The sequence below is a fragment of the Pholcus phalangioides genome, unplaced genomic scaffold (assembly GCF_987345545.1).
Source record: "Pholcus phalangioides strain wild (caught in Gottingen) unplaced genomic scaffold, Ppha-v1.0 ptg000007l_1, whole genome shotgun sequence".
In the NCBI taxonomy this organism is placed as follows: domain Eukaryota; kingdom Metazoa; phylum Arthropoda; class Arachnida; order Araneae; family Pholcidae; genus Pholcus; species Pholcus phalangioides.
In genome coordinates, this window is record NW_028301600.1 from 17247027 (window position 1) to 17267251 (window position 20225).

General features: G+C 34.4%; 1 protein-coding gene across 1 annotated transcript in view; it reads right to left on the minus strand.

The window, feature by feature from the left end:
* The window catches only part of LOC149085001 (uncharacterized), a 117278-nt gene extending 103736 nt beyond the window's left edge, over positions 1-13542 (minus strand). The window contains exons 1-2 of the mRNA XM_089232749.1: positions 13097-13542; positions 3386-3455 (exon numbers count right to left, since the gene is read on the minus strand). The gene's annotated coding sequence lies outside the window, so the exon portion shown is untranslated. The remainder of the gene's footprint in view (positions 1-3385; positions 3456-13096) is intronic.
* Between the last annotated feature and the right edge of the window lie 6683 nt (positions 13543-20225).

A 20225-nucleotide genomic window follows, 5' to 3' on the forward strand; every position in this document is an offset into this window, starting at 1 on the left:
ACCGATGTTTATGTCAGTAACACAACTTGTACAAAAAAGGAAAAGTCGGCCCTCTTCTGGAACGTTTGATGAAAGGAAATTCATCGGAATAAGTATCTTGAAAATTTATTAACTATGTTTTTGCTTATCAGTACTCATGTTTTGTTATATCGCACGTACGTAACTTCAACAAAAGAAATTTTGACCATATGCGCGTCACTATAATCAATTATTATCCAGGACTATTGGCTGCTAAGCTATTTCCCTGCACGATAAGACAAACAACTTTCTTGTTACCATCAGAGGGTTTGTAAAATGGGGAATTTCCCTATTTATATGACGTTTGAAATCATTTCGAAAGGAGAAAAAAAAAAGAGGCTTCATGCCCCACAAGAAATTCCTTAAGGATTGTTTTCATAAGCGGGGATTTTTTTTAATGAAGTAGAGAATTTTTAGGGACAATTAGAGGGATTTTTTTGATTTTCGTAAAATTTCGGGAGATTTAAGAACTTTTCGGGAGGTCGAGGGATGAAGCTAAAATTCGGGAGATTCCCGGAAAATTCGGGAGACTTGGCAGCTATGTAGCAAACTGTCCACCAGGACCGTTGCTGCTTCACCTGGATGCCATTTGATGAAGTTAAGGGAGGCTACTGAGCCTCTGCTTTAGCACAGCATGCCACAATGTGTAAATAAGGAAGAAATGGTTGTGTCTCCTATATGGATGGGAGGAATAGTTATTTGGCCATATACCGAATATTCGGCTGGCGTATTGGCTAAATACTGAATATTCGACAGCTGAATATAGATTTCCTTAAAATTCATCGAAATTATAAAAAAAAATTAGTGTTTTTAATTGAAAATGAAGTTAGTGGTAGTTTCAAATGATATTGAATTTCAATTATGCAATTCATTATCTAAAAAAATATTAAAAATTGTGGTAATTAGAAGATTTTTATTGTCATGACAATGAAAATCAAATTAAACGACGATATATATATACAGTCAAATTTGGTTAATTGGATGCAAGATCGTCATATTCTCGTCTTACTATGATGCTAAAAGTTTTACTTTTTATTCAGGTTAGTTTTTTATCTATATATAATCTAACCCGTATTTTTAAATTTTTATTTTGGGGCCGTTCAAGTATTACGTCAGCAAATTTTTAGCCCCTTTTGACTCCCTCCTCCTTGTCAGCGAAATTTCGTCATCACTGCTCCCTACCTAATAATGCATAATGGTGGGATCAGAAACGTACGTGGGAGGGTCATAGGGGGCTCGTACGTCTCCCTCCAAATGAAAAAAAAAATTACTTTTTTAATGCAAAAAATTTTTTTTTTTAATTAAAATTTCGAAAAAAAAATACCTTTATATATTATTATAATTGATTTCTGTTAATTTCAATGCTATTTGAAGGATAAAAACTCAAAATTGTTTTTTAAAAACATTTATTGCGACCCACCCTGTAAGCCATATATGGTAAACCCTTGACCCGCAGACTAAATGTGGTCCTGAAGGTTATCTGATGTGGCTTGCCCCCTCAAACCTAATTTTGTAAAAATGAACTTAGCGGCACATTTACAAATCGCTTAAATGACCCTTGGCACAATTCCAGAGCATTTAAGTGGCCCATGGCCAGGGTTAGCAAAAACCCAGGTTTTTTCCAGAAAAAACCCAACCACTAAGAATCAGAAGTCATTTATACAAGTTTCTTAAGCATCATATACAAACAAACACTGCCAAATTAAAGGACATTTTAGTCCTAAAACTTAGTATTTTGATTGCTAGATATATTCTAATGTTATGCACAATAAGGGTACTGTATTGAGTATCAGTGATTATCTCTAGATAATTTAACAGAAATCAGCATTTATATGGCCTAAAAGAACTTTTTACACACCTTATCTGTTATAAAAAGAGTATAGCAGTTGTTTATATCTATACACATATATAAGCAGTTAAAGAAATTTTAGAATGTCGAGAATCATCTTGAAGAATATCAAATCACAGACGCGCCAACTTTTGGAATCCAGAAATCCAAAGATTCTACCATGGGCCCCCTCCCTCCCCAGCCCTCAGAAACTCTATCAAAAAAAAAAAAATTTTATTTTAATTTTATCAATTAAGAAAAAATTTCAATTCCCCCCCAAGGCAGGTTGTGCTTTGCCCCCGAGGAGAATATAATTGCATGTCAGTTTTTCCATGCAGAATATAGAAATCACATCTACATACTGTTTATAAAAGTGTTTCTTTTCGTGGATGCTATCAGCTATCAGTGATTGATAATCTTGGGTATATGAACTCTTGAAAGCTTTATATAGCTTAAAGTGTTATATTTTCTTTCTGAAGACATATTTAATCAGAGGAAAAAATTAAAAACTTCAAAATGCAAAGCTGCTGCCAAATAAACTTGTTTATCGCATGGCTGTTAATATACACTAAAGATTATACAGGAATGTTGGCAACAAAGGGCTTCTCCCGATAAATGATTGCTGATAAACGTAAATAAAGTCACGTCTTTGCCAGTTGCTTAAATGGGGTCACCAAGACTTTTTTTTACGGTTGCTCGATGGGAATGACTACAGCTGTCCTCTGGGTGTTTTCTCTAATGACCATGGCAGTCATTGATGTCATGACAACGTGAAAGCTCGTGTAAAATCTAATTTTCTGCCAAATTCCCGAGAAATTGTAACAAATCTGGAGAGCAGGAAGAAGGATGAAAAATCCGGAGTCTCCTGCCTAAATCCAGAGAGTTGGCAGATCTGAAATCATTATGTAGTTTTTCTTTCAGCGTTTATGCTATGCTTTATTCAAATTATATATTTTAGAAAAAAAACACACATATTGTCCAAAATAATTTCATAGAGAATAGAAAATTATTTTATATCATATTTAAATATTTTTATTCTTTTTATAACATAGTCACATTAAATATTACATGCACAATTAACACGTGTATTTCCATTGGAAATTTTTATACTGAAAAGCAATATTTAAGGCTTCTGACATGGCAGTTTGGACTGTGGTTTTAACCATCAAAAACTGTCATGTGTCAAAAACCTGCCAACCCTGCATGCAAAGTTTTCGTTTTTTAATTTCAAAGACAGCAGCACTTCTTGAACATATAGCACATTAGTCAGCATCCCATACAGCTCCGGGGGCAGCTGCTTTGAATTTTTTTCACGTCTGATCAATTCCTGGCAAACGTAGGGTTGAATAAAGATAACAGAATACATTCAAAAGACATATCAGTTTTATATCAAATACTGCACACACATTTATTTCAGGAAAATTACAATATCTCGGCAACTTGAGAGCACTTTTGACAACTGATGCGTTGCTAACAGAAAAATAGTCTTATATGGCACTACACTGGGGGAAAATTACCAAAAAATTAAACACAACCTACCTGCAATTTCTTCTTCATGAGCATCAGCATCAGCATATTCAAAAGACAAATCGGATGAAGTTGTTTTATTCTATAATTACATTAAGAATTACATTAAGAATTTTTGAAATTAAAAAAACCATTATGCACCTACCGTGAAAACAAAATATCATCATTGAAATACAAATAAAGTTTTTAAATCAGTTCAATAACAAATCTGTAATACATAATGGTAGGGCTATAAATAGGATTTTGTTAAGGGGGACAATAATTTTGTCTCTTCCCTCCACAGTAAAAAATTTATTATTATGTAACAGTGTTTTTTGTTATCACTAAAATTTGCCACTCGCTGCAAAGACCACCTCCACTACCCCTTCACTGTTAGTTCAGGCCCAAAGTAAACTACATGCTTTAACCCATTAATGTCCATACTTTGATGCATTTTGAATGTTGGGTTGATACTGGGATATTTTGTTGCAAATGCATCAATAAAGATTTTAAAAAAATTCTAAATACATTCAACAGGAAATACAATTTTTTAACTGTCCTCATTTGAGGACACTGGGCAAAGTTTTTTTTTTTTTAACGGTTGCTCGATGGGAATGACTACAGCTGTCCTCTGGGTGTTTTCTCTAATGACCATGGCAGTCATTGATGTCATGACAACATGAAAGCTCGTGTAAAATCTAATTTTAAAGGGTAAAAACCTTGTGTGTAGGCCCTACATACAATTAGCTTCTTAGTATTGATCATTAATAGTCAGAGTAACAGTTAACTAATGATTAATAGTTTAAATAAATTTTTTTTTCAATTTCAAATTAATTTTACAATTTGTGTGAATACATTTTATATGATATTATTGGCAACCAAGGAGATGAATGTCCCATACCGGTTGTTACAATGAATAGGTTTATAAAATACAGTACAGTGATATTATTTTCAGGTATATGGTGGGGAAAAAAATACAAGATAGTAGTTACAAAAATAAAAACAGTATAATTAACAGAAAATAAAAACAGTATAATTAACAGAAAATAAAAACAGTATAATTAACAGAAAATAAAAACAGTATAATTAACAGAAAATAAAAACAGTATAATTAACAGAAAATAAAAACAGTATAATTAACAGAAAATAAAAGCAGTATAATTAACAGAAAATAAAAACATGTTAAAAATTGTAATATAAATAATAAAAGATATTCTCATCCAACGGTGGAGATGCTATAAATATTACATATGGATAATATCAACATGAATTCATAATATAGACTTAATATTGACCCCAAATATACAAAAGAAAAATATGTTAATGATATACATAATAAATATGGAGCCAGCGCATGAATTTGTACAGCATTATGGAAGGTGATTTAAAGATACGATTTAATTAAGTATAATGTTAGAGGATCAAATCAGAAATGGGACTCAATGTTAGTGAGTTCGAGCAGATAAAGTTTTAGGCGATTTTTAAAGGGAATAAACGCAGTAGTGTCAGTGATTTTTCTGGGTACATTATTATAAAATTTCGGAATCAGAAAACAAGTTTTTTAAGAATAGTTTTATGAACTTAATGGCAGTGAGATGGCATTTAGACGAACAGAAGTATGTGATACGTTAAGAGGTAAGGAGTATTGATAGTGTTATTATCAGTAGTATTATCATAAAAGAATCAAATAAAATTAAGCTTCATTAAAAGAAAAATAAGAATTGTTGAAACAGAAACTGTTATAACATGATCAATGTTTTTTGAGTCTGGCAATGCACTAAAAATTAGTTTCATTTAAAAACCTATTTTTTTCCCCTTGTCCCCCTCTTTGTATGAATATAAATTCTAATAACTAGCATTTTGTACAATTTATAGCTTAAACATACAATAAAAGGCCTATATCTCAAAGGACCAGAGAAACACATCGTTATAAGTAGGGTTTGGGTTTTTGACATGACAAGCGCCAAAAACTGGTTTAAACTGTTCGAAAACTGTCAAAAACCTAAATGAATGCTTTTGGATGTTTTGAACACAATAGGTATATAATATGATGAAGAACTTGCCTTTTTACACATTACAATGCTTTATTTTTAAACACTAATTTACAATTTAAAAAAAATACCAATTATAATTTACTATTTTGTATTTTTTGACAGAAAGAATCTAGACCAGATAATATATAATGTTATGGTTCATTTTATCTAAACTATTGATTATGTGTTCAATTTACTAAGTGGAATAGAGCTGTTTATTCAAAATATGTGTGATAAGGGGTCAAGGTTAGGTTTTTTAAACACAGTATTGAAACAGTGGAAAACTTATTGTCAATGTTGTCAAATAGTTTCTTTTAATGATAGATATATTAAATAACAGAACACTTATTTTCAGGTAGATTAAAGTATGTTATATTTTGAATTATAATTACTGAGCACAAAATATGTACTTTGATATTTGAAATTTTCTGATCTACCCATTTTATTCCATATTAAAAATTATCATGCAGCAACTATCAATACACTAATTAAACTTATTTATTCTCACCCAAAAATTTCTTAGCTTAGGTTGAATAAATTTTGAGTTTTAACACGTTCACTGCTAATGACGCCATGGTGGCTTCATGAAGGACTTGTACTAAGGGGCTCATGACGCCATGTACAAAACTAGTTTTAATCTTAAAAAAAATACACCCCACGGACTTGACAAGCAATTTAGGCCCCGCAGTGAACATGTTAAAGAGTATTTTCAATCAAAGCGGAGCTGGCAGAACTCTATATACCTGAAACATTGCTTTGCATATTTAGATACAGCTTCAATCAGAAAACCATTGCATTATAAATGCTAGTAAACATACCATATCACAGTCAAACTTAGTTATTCTTACTTTTGCACTAAGAATAAGTTACAGGAATTTCTTGAGTACCATATACAAGGCAGCATTGCCAAATTAAAGGACATTTTAATCCTACAATTTAGAATTTTGATTGCTAGATATATTCTAATGTTATACACAATAAGGATATTGTTTTAAGTATCAGTGATTATCTAGATAATTCAATAATAACAGAAATCATCATTATACATATGGCATTTTAAAACAACTATCTGTTATAAAAAGAGTACAGCAGATGTTTATATCCATACAACATATATAAGCGGTTGAATAAAAATTTTGGAAAGTCAAGAATCATCTTGAACTGAAGAATGTCGAATAGTTCCATAGTTTTTCCTTCAGCTTTCATGCCTATATAAACTGTATATTTTATAAGAAAAAAGCATATATAATCGTATAAAATAATTTTGTGCAGTGTAGAAAACTATTTTGCAATCATATTAAGAGTTTATTCTTTGTATAACATAGTCATTTTAAACATTACATGCAATTAACGTGTGTATTTCCAATGGGAATTTTTATATTGAAAAGCAATATTTGAGGTTTTTGACAGAGGGTTTTCGATGGTTTAAACTATAAAAAACCTGTCAATCCTGGTTATAAGAAAGTTATCATTAGAAATAGAGTATATATTAACACATGAATGTATGAATCAGGACCAGATAGTAATATAAATATAGAGAAGAGATCGTTATATAACGTTATTGAACTGTGAAACCTCGCTACATTCCTCTACAGTTTCTTTGTTTTTTCTTGGTCCACAGAGTATTTCTATATCGAGGTTTCACTGTATATTACTTTTAGTATAGAGATAGATAGGCTATTGAGGTCGTGGTTCGAGAAAGTATTCATCAATAAATAAAATTCATCAATAAAATTTGATCAAAAAAAAATCTGTGCGTAACAGATCATCACATCATCATATGATCATTCTACCATTCCGTCTTTGGGAAAAACAAGATATATAGAAAAAGAAAAAAAAAGACATCTGACGAGTTCAAATTATTTGCATGCGCTTGTGCGCTCTCAATGCCAACAACTATTGCCTATATATTATTTTTCTATACTATAAAACGATTATTGGTTAATAGGGTGTTGATTAATTTTTCTTTACAACTGGAGGAACAAACATATCAATTAACGTAATTATATTTTATCTATAGTTCGAAAATTACATGTATACATCTATATATGTACACAAACACACACATCTATACACCAAGATTTCAAAAATGGTCTTTGATGTTGTTTATGGTAAATAGGTGATTCTTCAGCTATTTTTTTAACAAAGGAAGAGATATAGAACTGAGGACGTCGTTTGGAAGATTGTTGTAAAATTTTGGGATGAGATAAGTCAAATGGTTTTTCGTTACTGTTTTGCGTATCAGAAGAATTTGCAGGGTATTGTTGAACCTGGCTGATGATCTCAATGTATTTAATGGCAGGCAAATCTGATTTTTTTTTAAGAAGAATTATAGATTTATAAAAGAACAAATATCTCAGTGGAAGTGTATTTAAACGATGAAAAAGTTCATGTATAGGGTGGTGTAATCACATCTAATTATTTTCTTTTGTATTTGCACAATAGGGCAAATCGTACTAATGCAATCGCTGCCCCAGATAACAAAGCCCTACAATAAATGTGAGTGATAAAACAAGTAGTAAAGTGAAAGTAGGAAAGATTTACTTTGTCTTTGATGTTATAAAATTTGTAGAGACTGAAAGGAAGTTTTGACTGAATATACTTCACATGTGATTTCCATTTAAAATTTTTGTCAATGTAGACACCGAGATATGTGATGGTGGATGTTTGTACTAATGGTGAACAGTGAACAGGTACAGTGTGAGTTGGGAAGGCGGAGTTATGGAAAACGAGGTGGAAGTTAGAATTGGAACTATCCTGCAGAGAGAAATTCATATACTTGGTTTTAGATGTAAATTTCAAGGTCATTTGCCAAAACCCATTCACAAACTCTAATTAAATCATGATTAATTGTGTTAGACAGTAAGTGATCTGTTGATGAATATAAAAGTACTGTATCGTCTGCAAATGTGATTTTGCCATTTAAATTGAGGTTACAAAAGTCATTGATGAATATTGTGAAAATTAGGTCCTAAAGTTGTTCCCTGAGGAATGCCATTTTTTTACAGACACCCTGCCACTACTGGATGTGGGGGTCCTGGATTTTATTTGTGAAATTAATAAAAACACCAAAAACACATAAATACCTTATCCAAAAATTATGAATTTCTTAGGACCAGCCATTAGTAACAAATTCGGAAAAAAATTGTCCGAAATAATAGTGAATAAACATCTCGAAGAAGAAATTTTTACATTTGGGTCATTTGGCCCAAAAAGAGTGTACAAACTGTTTCTGAGACTTTTTAATTTTTTTTACAAAATTTCAGAGCACTCTGGTGTGGTAATTTTGATTTTTTCTAATTCTTCATTTAATTCTCTTTCGTGCAGTGTTTCTTAATTGGTTTCAGATGGTATCTAATTTTTTTTTAATCATCGTTTGTAGCAAATCATCAAAATCTGGCTATATTTTAAAAATATATTTTTATACCAGATTAAAACTGATAACACTTCTGAGCTTATTGAAAGGTTCACTTTTAATGCTTGATCAACAATTTTGAATTTGACTTTTGCAAAATGGCGTAGTATTTACGTTTTGTCTTTACTACCAGATTTTTCTGTCATGTCATTATCATAAATAATTATTTTTTTCTATCTATATTAGCATCTAGTGATAGCACATGGAGATATGCTTCAAAATATAATAAACGTTTTTACAAATCATTTAAATTTATAATGAAAAAATAATTTAGGCTAATTTGTCCACTCTGTTACGTCTTCCAAAAACTCAACCAACGCAACAGAATGGAAACTATGATTTAAAGTAAAGTTTTCTTAGTTAAGAGGTTTTGCAGTTTTAAGTTAAATTTAATAAGTTATCTATTCAATTTAAATCCTTTACCACATTCTCCCCCATCATATTTTTAGTTAAATACGAAAATTAAATAGTACAGATCGTCATAATCCCTGCCAGGCACAGATCCAGGGAGATGTGGCATGGCATAAGGGGCATTTTAGTATAAGTAAAGGTTGTTATATGACAATACATTCTGTATTTTATGACAGAACAATTATTTCTTAATATTATTTTTGTTTCCTGGCTCTATCCCCCCCCCCCAAGTCTCACTGGATATACTCTGGATCACTAACGTGAGAGACATAAACGCGAGATTTATACCAACATAATATTACCATTCAATTTCAATAAAAAATTTTGAAGTAAAAGAAAGCTGGAAAAAAAGAAACATGCTTATGTTGGCAGCACAGTAATTTGAAATATAAATTGATTGCACTATATAAATTGAGATTAATCCAAACATCATCTCCTGAAACCATAGTCGATGATATCACGTGTAACAGAGTAAAAAAGAAATGAAATTGTGCAAGACACATTTTTAACATTCAACAGAGCTTACCAAATGTGCATTAGAAACATACAAAACCATGAAGCTGTTCTTCACGTGTATTTGAGTGGAAATTATAATTGCAAATTATCTGAAGTGCAAAGTCATCATATCTGTGGTTCAAGAAATCAGGTGTCTTCATACCTGTATGTTGTATGGTGTGGAATGTGAAAAGTCAATTTTTTTCTGCTCAGTGTTACCGAATTTGGAGCATGGACCTTCATCTATTTGGGATCATTTGGAATCAATTTTGAAAGTGATAAAAGAATAATATGAAATAAATGTGGTCCACTTTTTTTTCTGATGGACCTTGTACTCAGCACGAACAAAAGAAAAATGTTTACTTATTGGACAAATATGTCGCAAAATATTTCAAGAGGTGTACTTGGAATTTTTTTTAAACAAACTATGGAAAAGGAGCAGTTGTTGTTAGTGCTATATTGAAGAGGACAGCTGATAGATTGGTTGCATGTGGGAATGACGTATCAGATGCTACTCAGTTTTTCACAATTCTCAAAGATGCTACCAATGTAAAATTGTATAAAATCAAAAATGAAGAAATAAAAGGTATAAAAAAATTATCCCAAATGATATACCTGTGCTGAAAGACACTGTGGCAGTCCATAAATTGTAGCAACTAGCAATGGATTGCTGCAACAGAGATGTTTCTTGCTTTTGCGAAAGAAATGTTAATCTCTGTGAATGCTATGAAAAGAGAAAACTTCCTGCCATATTCACCAACACTGTTTAATCTGCAATCGTAGGTTAAACAATTAGCGATCGACACAGATTGGTTAAAATCCTTATTTTAACTAATCCGTTTTAGCGCCAGAAATAGGTTCTGCATGGGTAGAGATTTTTTTCCTCGAGCCGTCCCGTTTGTCAAATCCGGATTTTCGCAATGTGAAATCGTCACAATCGGCAACTGCCGACAATAACCACATGACCGCATAGTGGCTGGATGACAAAAATATGGATATTTTAGCTGGAGTTTTTACAGATCCTGTTTTTTCCCAACGATCTCCGAAAAATATCGGTGATTTAAACAAGTAAACCAATCCCCTTTTTGCGAAGGCGCGTCTACAATCTTGTGAAAAATAAAGCAAATTTACGCCGTAGATATGTTTGTCTTTGAACGCAGATTGGTAGCCGCGAAATTATCGTTATTTTCAGTATATAACCCAATCGACAAAAAACGGGAACAGATGCAGTATGGTCCGCCACGACTTTGGCGACTTTTTCCTCGCAGTAAGTCGCCAAGACTGTCATAATGGGGCTCTGGGTTGCCGTATTTTTTAACATCTTTTCAGTTTTCGCTGGGTGATACTAGATGGCGCTGGCTTCGCCAAACAGGATTTTTCTTTTGTTCACAGTGTTTTTTTCAAAAATTCTAAGCAGCCGTTGTTCCATTTCCAGCGCTCAGGTTGTATCATACTGTTTTATTATTTCGTTGTATTTATTAGTTATTCATCCATTGCCATGCCTTCCGTTTTATCGGTTTATTATTTAAAATGAACCTACAGAATTTTTCATGCCCGGATCCATTTATTAAAAAAAGGGTCCGGGTTTTAGTTTTAATGCATAGAATATTTATTTATTCAACATGCCGTATCCGTTTATTAAAAAAAAAGGGTCCAGGTTTTAGTTTTAATGCATAGAATATTTATTTATTCAACATGCCCGTATCCGTTTATTAGAAAAAAGGATCCGGGTTTTAGTTTTAATGCATAGAATATTTATTTATTCAATATGCCCGGATCCATTTATTAAAAAAAAAGGTCCGGGTTTTACTTTTAATGCATAATATGAATATTTATGCCCGGAATTCCTTATGCCCGATCTTTTTATTATTAAAGAAATGGGCCAGGTGTAATTTTTTTTAACTGATATTTTTTTCTATTTTTATGCTTGGTGGTTTCTACATACTGTACTACATTATGTTTTGCACGCTGATGTTTTTTTTTCCGGCGTCCGTAGTGTCTGACGGCCTTGGTGACTCTTCGTCGGGCCATCAGACATGTGTGGCGGACCATACGACAGTTGTTCCAAAAAACGCTCCCAGAAATAGGAAAATTTGACATATTCATTCAGGGACTTTGATTGCCCGCAGGTTATACCAATAACAGTACAGAATTTTTTACTTCAACGTATTAGAACTACTTTCCAAGGTAATGAAATAACGTGATTGTGGTACATGGTGGGAAATGAAAAAAAATTGAAGTCTCCCCCCTATATCTTTTTCTTTTCTTCGGCATGAATGCGTCTTGTGAACAAAATTTTGGAAAAGTTGGAAAAATTGACAGGATTAATTTCAGGGATGCCTGGATGAATCTCAATGATTTTTGTTGTTTAACATTGTAAAATGTGAAACATTGGTAGCCCGAGATAAAGCCAGCCTGGGGTCCCACTAAAAGTATGCGAATTGGGTCATGGGTAATTAGTTGAATGCCCTGAATTTTATTTGTTGATAAAATAAATACAAATGAAAATTTTTTAAGGCCCGCACAGGGCGATGTACGACAAGCTTCCAGGCAAAGTGCCCCATGTAATAGTTGACTGGTTTCATTTTGGGGGACCTGGATCAATCTTTTTTTTGGTTGTTTTACACTGTAAAATTTACAACAGTGGTGACTCAAGGTATAAAAATCCAGTCTGGACCCCGCTAAAATTCTGCGAATTGGATCCCAGGTCATTAGCCTTAGAATTTGTTGGTAAAATGAATAGAAGTGAAAATTTTTTGAGGTTCAACAGGGGTCCAGTCTGGGGAACCTCATGGGGAAGTTTTCTCGGGTACTTGATAAATCACATTTGCTTTTTGTTGCTTTATTACTGTAAAATTTGTCAGTAAGCTCGCGCTTTCACATGTCACTTTTCATAGCACTCTGATGAAGGGGGGACGAAATAAACAAGATATGTTGTGAAGAGAAAAAGGGGGGTTTAGTAAATTAATAAATATGCTATGTATGCAATTCAAGATATTACTTTGATTTAAAAATAAAAAATACATACAAAGTCCAAAAGCCTTACTGCAGCTCTAGCTCTTTTCACATTGAAAAAAAACTCGCATCGGCGTCTAATAACGCTATCCAATATCTCATCCTCCGTCCCTACACACTTATCACTCATTTTTGAAAGATAAAAGATATCCAGAAATTAAAAAAAATGGGAAAAATCACGTTTAAAGCATGATTAAAAACAAAATGGCACAGAAAAATGGAGCTGCCGCCATTACCGAACAATACCCGGGAAAATAACGCGGAAACTATTGCCACTTCCCGATTAATTTATTCTGAATAAATAATTTTAATTGGTCATCGGCAGGGTCAAACACGATGACCACTACGTATAATAATTAATACGGTCACACTTACCAGGTTACAAGCCTCAGGTAGAGTAAATTTGTAGTCCTCCGCCGGGACAGACTGGATAACGTAATCATTCGAAGTTTATTAATTCGTAGATTTGTAAATTCAATTTTTCGTTTCGAAATTTCATATTTATTTAAATTTTAAATTTAAAAACATAGCTGAGATTTCTATTTTTTCGAGGCTTTTCAAAATAATCTTCAGCTCAAATTTGAAACTTCTTTTTTTACAGCTGTGCAAGGCAAGCATACTCAAAATTCATTTTTGTTTCTAAGGGTGTTTATTAGATGAAAAAGCCCAACAATACTGTTTAATGGCATTTGATTGGATGATCTTGAGGGGTTTTGTTCTCAATGTAATTGAAAGGGGGTTGATGCTACCAAATATGAAATCTTCGCGTAACTTTCTAATAACAAATTTTGCTACATAGTTGATGTCGTGACGGTGTTGACTGGTGGGGACACCCGAAACGTTTCTTATAATGAAAGAACTGGCAACGTAACCCTAACCGTGAAAATGTAGAGTAGTGGGAGTTCTTGGAAGCGGTGTCCAATTAGAATTTTCTTCTACGGATTTGTTCTACCCGGTGTCAAAATCGGTGGGATCAGATCCGGGTTTTTGGCTGATGAATGATATCACGAAAACCCAGTTCACATGGGAAATAGAAAAAGCTGGTTTAAAACCCACTTCAAGAATTTTCACCAATGTGACTGCTTTGCATTACTTTCCTTACGAAGGAAAAAGTTGTCAAACGGGTGCTATATTTGCACATGTGAACAGGGCTGAAAAATGCCTTCGGGAGCTCGGGACACCTATTTTTTCTACTGTTTACTAGGGTGACCATACGTCCCGTATTTCCCGGGACAGTCCCGGTATTTTCTGTTTTTTTGGCCGTCCCGACTTTTTGGCAAAAGTGTCCCGGTTTTTCCCGTATTTTACGTGAAGCCAACTTGAATTTTTATTCTTTATTGCAGTCAAAGATTGACATTATTTTTCAACTCATAAATTATTTTACGACAATTACAACTATATATGAGAATATTAATCTCCCACATTTGCCTTGAAAATTTGTCTTTCGTGGAATACATTGCAATTCACTGCAATTTGCACCATTTCCCGCCATTGTGATTTTTCCGTAATTTCAACAATATTTGGCAACTTTGTTTGGTTTTAGCGTTGTTTTTGGCGAAAATTGGCGATGTCCCGTATTTTCCCGTATTTGGAAACGCAATGTCCCGTATTTCTCTTGAGGAAATATGGTCAGCCGACTGTTTACTCAAAAAGTTGTATAAATCTAATAATTTTTTTCAGTATTGAATTGGAAAGTGTCTTGTAAAATTTACTGCTACCCGCGAGTCTTGTACAGTCTTGCGTTGAAACTTGGAAGCAGGGCTCTCACATCGTGGAGCGGACATGAGTGTAAACTTGTGTCCGGCTATTGGGCTCCAGCACTACGACCCAATATTTGCCACCATCTCCATAACACCGGCAATACACTATAAAAGTTTGATAAACGCTCTTTTATGAAATTCGAAAAATGCAACCAATATGCGTATCGTTTACATTCGAGTGAATGTAACCGATAGGTTTGTTGATTCTTTTTTTCAAGTTTTACAAAACATCATTCATCAAACTTTTATAGTGTAATCCTGGAATAAGGCCGGCATTACAGTATAAAAGTTAGATAAATGTTCTTTCATACAACTTGAAAAATACAACCAATAAGCGTAGCGGTTGTATTCGAGCGAATGTAACCAAGAGGTTTATTGGTTGTTTTTTCAAGTTGTAATTTCAAGTTTTTTCAAGATCTTTTATCAAACTTTTGATCCCGGCCTAATATCTATAGAAATATTTGAGTTGAGACCCTCTTGCATTATTGTTGAGCCCTCCTAATATTTAAAATAACTTGACGCGTATGAGAGTTCCACAGGCTGAAATTTTTGATGGTCTCTAAGATTTCTCACTACCCTGTCTTAAGTACATTAAAAAAAACCAAAAAAGTAATATAATTTAGTACAGCCCTTTGCGGGTGCCATGGTCGAAAGCGCCTTCAATGTCGTTGAGGGGGAGGGTGTAGAAAGTACAATTGTAATTTTTTTTTTTTTTTGTGGGCTGAGTCATGAATACGGTTGGACGGGATTACGAACCTCTGTGAGGAGCAATTTGCCCTAATTTCAAAATTTATATTACATTATGTTTATTATTTCAAAAAAAACAACAACAGGAAAATGAAACATGGGCGTACATAGAACCTGCCTTTGGATAGGACCATGAAAGGCATTGCTTAACAAAGTGAAAAAATATTTAGCCGCTGGCCTAATTTTTCAGGAGCCAAGCGTGGCATTTTGCTCAAGAAAAACGATTCTAAATGTGTTTTTTTTCTCCCATGTTAAAAGACGTAATGAAATCAGAACATTTGGTGTCAACTTTTTGTTCCAATTTAGAAATTTACTCCAATTTAACATTTAGAATATTTTAGGTGCTAATACCCATAGGTGTTGGAACCTAGCGGCTGAGGCCATTTGAGCCCTACACCCCCTCCCAGAATCATATCTGAAAAAACAATGAAACGCACCCTCCCCGGGGTTATCAAACGTCCCGTTTTTCTGGTGGTCCGATTTTTTTGCAAAAATGTCTCGGTTTTTCACGTATTTTCAACGAAGCCAACTCGACCTTTTATTCTTCAAATCAAACACTAAAATTATATTTACAGCTTAAAAATTATATTATAATAATTACGACTGTAAATAAGAATATTCTTCTAATAATTTGTCATGGTTTTTTTTTTCTAATTCACTGCAATTTACAGTAGCGCTCCATTTGCTGTTATTGGTGATTTTTCTGTGGTTTCAGCAGTAGTTGGCAACTTTGCTTATTTTTGGCACCTTTTTGGCAATAATTGGCACTATCCTGTATTCGGAAGTTCAATATAAGTAATTTTCTCGATCAAATATGGTCAGCCTACCCCCTCTCCCGCGTACGTGCTTGAGTCCCGTATATACGGGACGACCGCCAACTTTCAGCCCCTGACCGTCAATGTTTTCTCCTTGTCGGCGCCTCTGCGGATACTGTTATATTAATACTGTAGCCACAGCTTATAAGAATCAACCACAGCTTATAAGAATTATTCTAGAAACCTTGGAATCAACCGCTTATATGGATCAAATTAGCAAAACGAAAACCAAACGCCGTTTTAACATAGGGAAATCATCGGTTATAAGAATCAGATTTCCGCTTATAAGACTCGAAAAAAAAAAAATCATCTCAAAAACTGCCACTGTTTATCTCAGTAGTGGGAACTAGTAGAATATTTCTGATTATTCACAAGGTTATATTTGGAGGACAAGGTTTACGGGTATCACATAGGATCCTATATGGTTTAGTTTGAGTTAGGGGGGGGGAGCGATGATTTAAAAATGAAGGGGGCGATGCAACAAAAAGTTTAGAAACCTTTGATTTAGAGTTATGCGTAAGGACAATAGCCCCATATTCTGGAGCAGTGCTTCTAGGTTGGAATCTTTGATGTGTCCCCGGGCCAGACTTCTCACAAAAGGGCCTATAGCGAATTCATAGCTTCAGAGAAACCTCCACTCCTTCCGTACTCTAGTAGAACCTGGAAGAATAAAAAAAATAACAGCAAAAAAAAATTCTGGATAAAAAAAGAATTAAAATTAAATTTATTATAATTAAAATTCTGAAAAAGGATCAACCGCTTATAAGAATCAGAATGGCTGAACAAAACAAGATTCTTATAAGCTGCAGCTACTATATTATACAATTTCTAGTCAACCTGGCGGCTTGGATTTGTTCATGCCTGCCCAAAGGCAGATTCTACATACATATAATTTCGTAGTCATAGCATTCCCAGATTATACTACAATTATCAAGGGGATCGTGGTCGAAAAGCATATTTCCACACACACACACCACTGGTGGGTTGGAGAGCATAGGCTTACAGTTATTAGAAATATTGGGAGGGCTCAAACCATATATTTCCATAGATTGTACGGAGATAGTGGCCAGGGCTGTCTTAAGAGCATAATAGGGCCCCAGCAAAGTGATTTTTCTGAGCCCCCCCCCCCCACATGACTAGAAATGCTTGTCCACCAATTTAACTCTCGAAAGTTTTAATCAGACCTCATTTTTATGAGATCCTCTCTGTTCTTGAGGCCCAACGGGTTTGCCCATGCTTTAAGATGGCACTGATAGTGGGTGGCAAATGTTTGAAAGGGGTGCTCGAAGTTTACACCTATGCTGGAGAAAGGAAGAGGGTACAAAAACTCTTTTCCAGAGACCTTTTGAGTTATTTACCTGTAAAGAATTTCATTTCAAATTGAAAGAAATTGATTGAAACAGTGTTTTGTGATTTTTTTAAAATGCCCCCCCGCCCAACTTTTTTAAAATTTTTGTTTACTTCTAAGCAGGGAAGCAACTAGATCCTTGGTCAGCTGGGGCAAGCACACATTTTGTCGTCCCCTTGTAATGTTGAAGGAAAGGTTAAAAGGTGAAATTTGTGTAGAAAAGTAGTGGATCTATAAAACATATATTACAGATATTCAACTTCACTACAAACAACATAACATTCACGATGACATTGACAAGAGGAGGGAATCATAAACAGTGTATATCAGAGTATATTCATGGACGTTACACAGGCTTCCATCTAACGGGCATTATTTACACTAACACCCCTCCCCCCTTTGATTCAGTCTGTCTGAATTATTTTAGTGTAAATCAAGTGACAAGTCCCAGTTCTTTGCAAAGCTTTTTGCTGGTCTTGACAGTCCTTTCATCAATATGTCTGCAATCATATTTTGACTCTGGACATATTCAAGCTGTATGTCCCCTTCTCTGATTTTGGATCTGATGTGATGATGCCTTACATCATTGTGTTTGGTACGAGCACGAAATTTTGGGTTCTCAGCAGATTTTATTGCAAATTGATTGTCACAATAAATCACAGTGGATTTTTGATGTCCTTTCTATATTCAGCTTCGGTGGAACTTAGAGCTACAGAGTGTTGCTGTTTTGACATCCAGGCAACAGCTCCTCCTGACATTATGAATGCATACTCAGATATGGACCTTCTGGTGTCCAAACAAAATTCCCCCAATTGTTAAAAGCTCAGTGATCAGCTTCATACATCATTTTCATGGAAACAGTTGACTAGATGTATCAAAGAACACGTTTCCGTGCAGCCCAGTGAGCTTTTCCAGGATTATTGTTTAGCTTGCTTTGCTGCCCAGCAGCAAAAGCTATATCAGGCCTCGTTGAATAAACAGTAAAGATGAGAGAGCCTACCAATTCTCTGTAAAGCACATTGCACATCTCTTCTTTTTCAGATTCAGTCTTTGGTTCATCATCCTTGGATAGACTAAGGCCTACTTCAAGAGGAGTGGCAACACCATGACAATCAGACCTGCCAAAACGAACAAGAGAACATCCTTCAAATATTTTTCTTGATCAATGACAATTGTCCCTCTCTGGTCTGGTGCACCAGACCCACCTACTTCCCCTCTTGTTGCGACCCTGCTTCAAGGGGATTATGGGGCCCTTTTTTTTTTTTTTGCATATGCCATGTCATGTACAACTATAATTTTTTCATCGTTGGTTATGATTTAAATCTGTTCATTGCAGTTGAAAGAAAAATCGAAAACTATCTTGTTTACACTTCAAAATTTTTATATAGATGACAAAAATTCAAAAATTTTCTCACCAATGTATGTTCTTGACATTTGCAAATACCCGAAGTACAAACATAACATAATCAATGACTTTTTGATAAGTCCTAATGCACCTCAAAATTGACGTCATATGAATGGTCCTAATGTCCATTAAAAAGTAGGTCAGGGTTGTGACTAGAAACGAAAATTTACTCTGTCGCCCAGGGCCAATGTACATTTTGTGGTGCCCCTCCTGTAATTTTCAATGGAAAAATAAACTCAGCACAGTTCTAGATCTAGCACTTGGGCCCCCTTCCCTATAGTTGCTTTCCAGAGTAGGGTTGGGTTATCGAATTCCAAAACTTTGAAATGAGGATGCATGTGCGTGCACCCTTGGGAATGTCACACATGTGTGTTTGCAACAGATGACGCCACCAAACAAATAGAGAACAAGGTTACCAGATTTGGAAACTTCAAAATAAGGACACAAGCTATTGCTACATTAATACTCATTTACCTCTGTTCTTACCCTCCGGGTGTGGTACAGAGGTGTGTATCATGCACTATCTCTGTTCACAACAGATTGCGCCACTGTACATGAAAGTCCTTGATATTTTACTGATCAAAGCAGAACTGCTATTATAATTTTTTTAGCCTTTTAGAGATAAGGTTACCAGATTCCGAAACTTAGAAATAAGGACACATATGTACGTATTCTCGTCAACACCACTTACATATTTTCCCAACAGATAGTGTCTCTGTATCTCCTCCTCCTAACCAGATCATGGCCCTGTCGCTCTGTTTCAACAAAGAGATATAAGCAGGTGGGTGTCTGTAACAGCAAAGAACATGAATTGTCTTCCAACCGAAACAAAGATGCGTTTATTATGTATATAGTATTTGTTTTGGTGGGGGGGGGGAAGAACTTTTTTTTTTAATGGAGGGTAAGTACACCCCTGAGTTTTCTCAAAGAGTAAATATATATGTGTGAAAAAATCAAATAAATACACAGTAACTGTGTCAGAGCAATTTTTTTTTCTAGAAAGAAAAACAATAAAAAAATTCTGGAACCCTTAAAATGAGGAAAAATGTAGACTTCTTATCCTATTTGAAGTACAGATGACTGGATACCAAGCAAAGATAATTGGAAAGAAAAGTCACATTCCTCTGTGGGGAATCAAATCACCAACCTCGCACAGTAGTTTAATGGTAGAACACGTGCCCGGAAAGTGTGAGGTTGGTGGTTTGATTACATTCCCCACAGAGGAATGTAACTTTTCTTTCCAATTATCTTTGCTTGATATCCAGTTATCTGTACTTCGTATAATTAGCAGAGAGGTTCGTCTTGTTCTTATCCTATTGTCTGGTTCACGAATACTTTGCCACCCAGGACAAGATGGAATTTTGGCACCCCTTGCATGTAGAAGCAGCAGTTAAAGGGTGAATTCGGCGCCCATTCTGGTCTAGTGCCC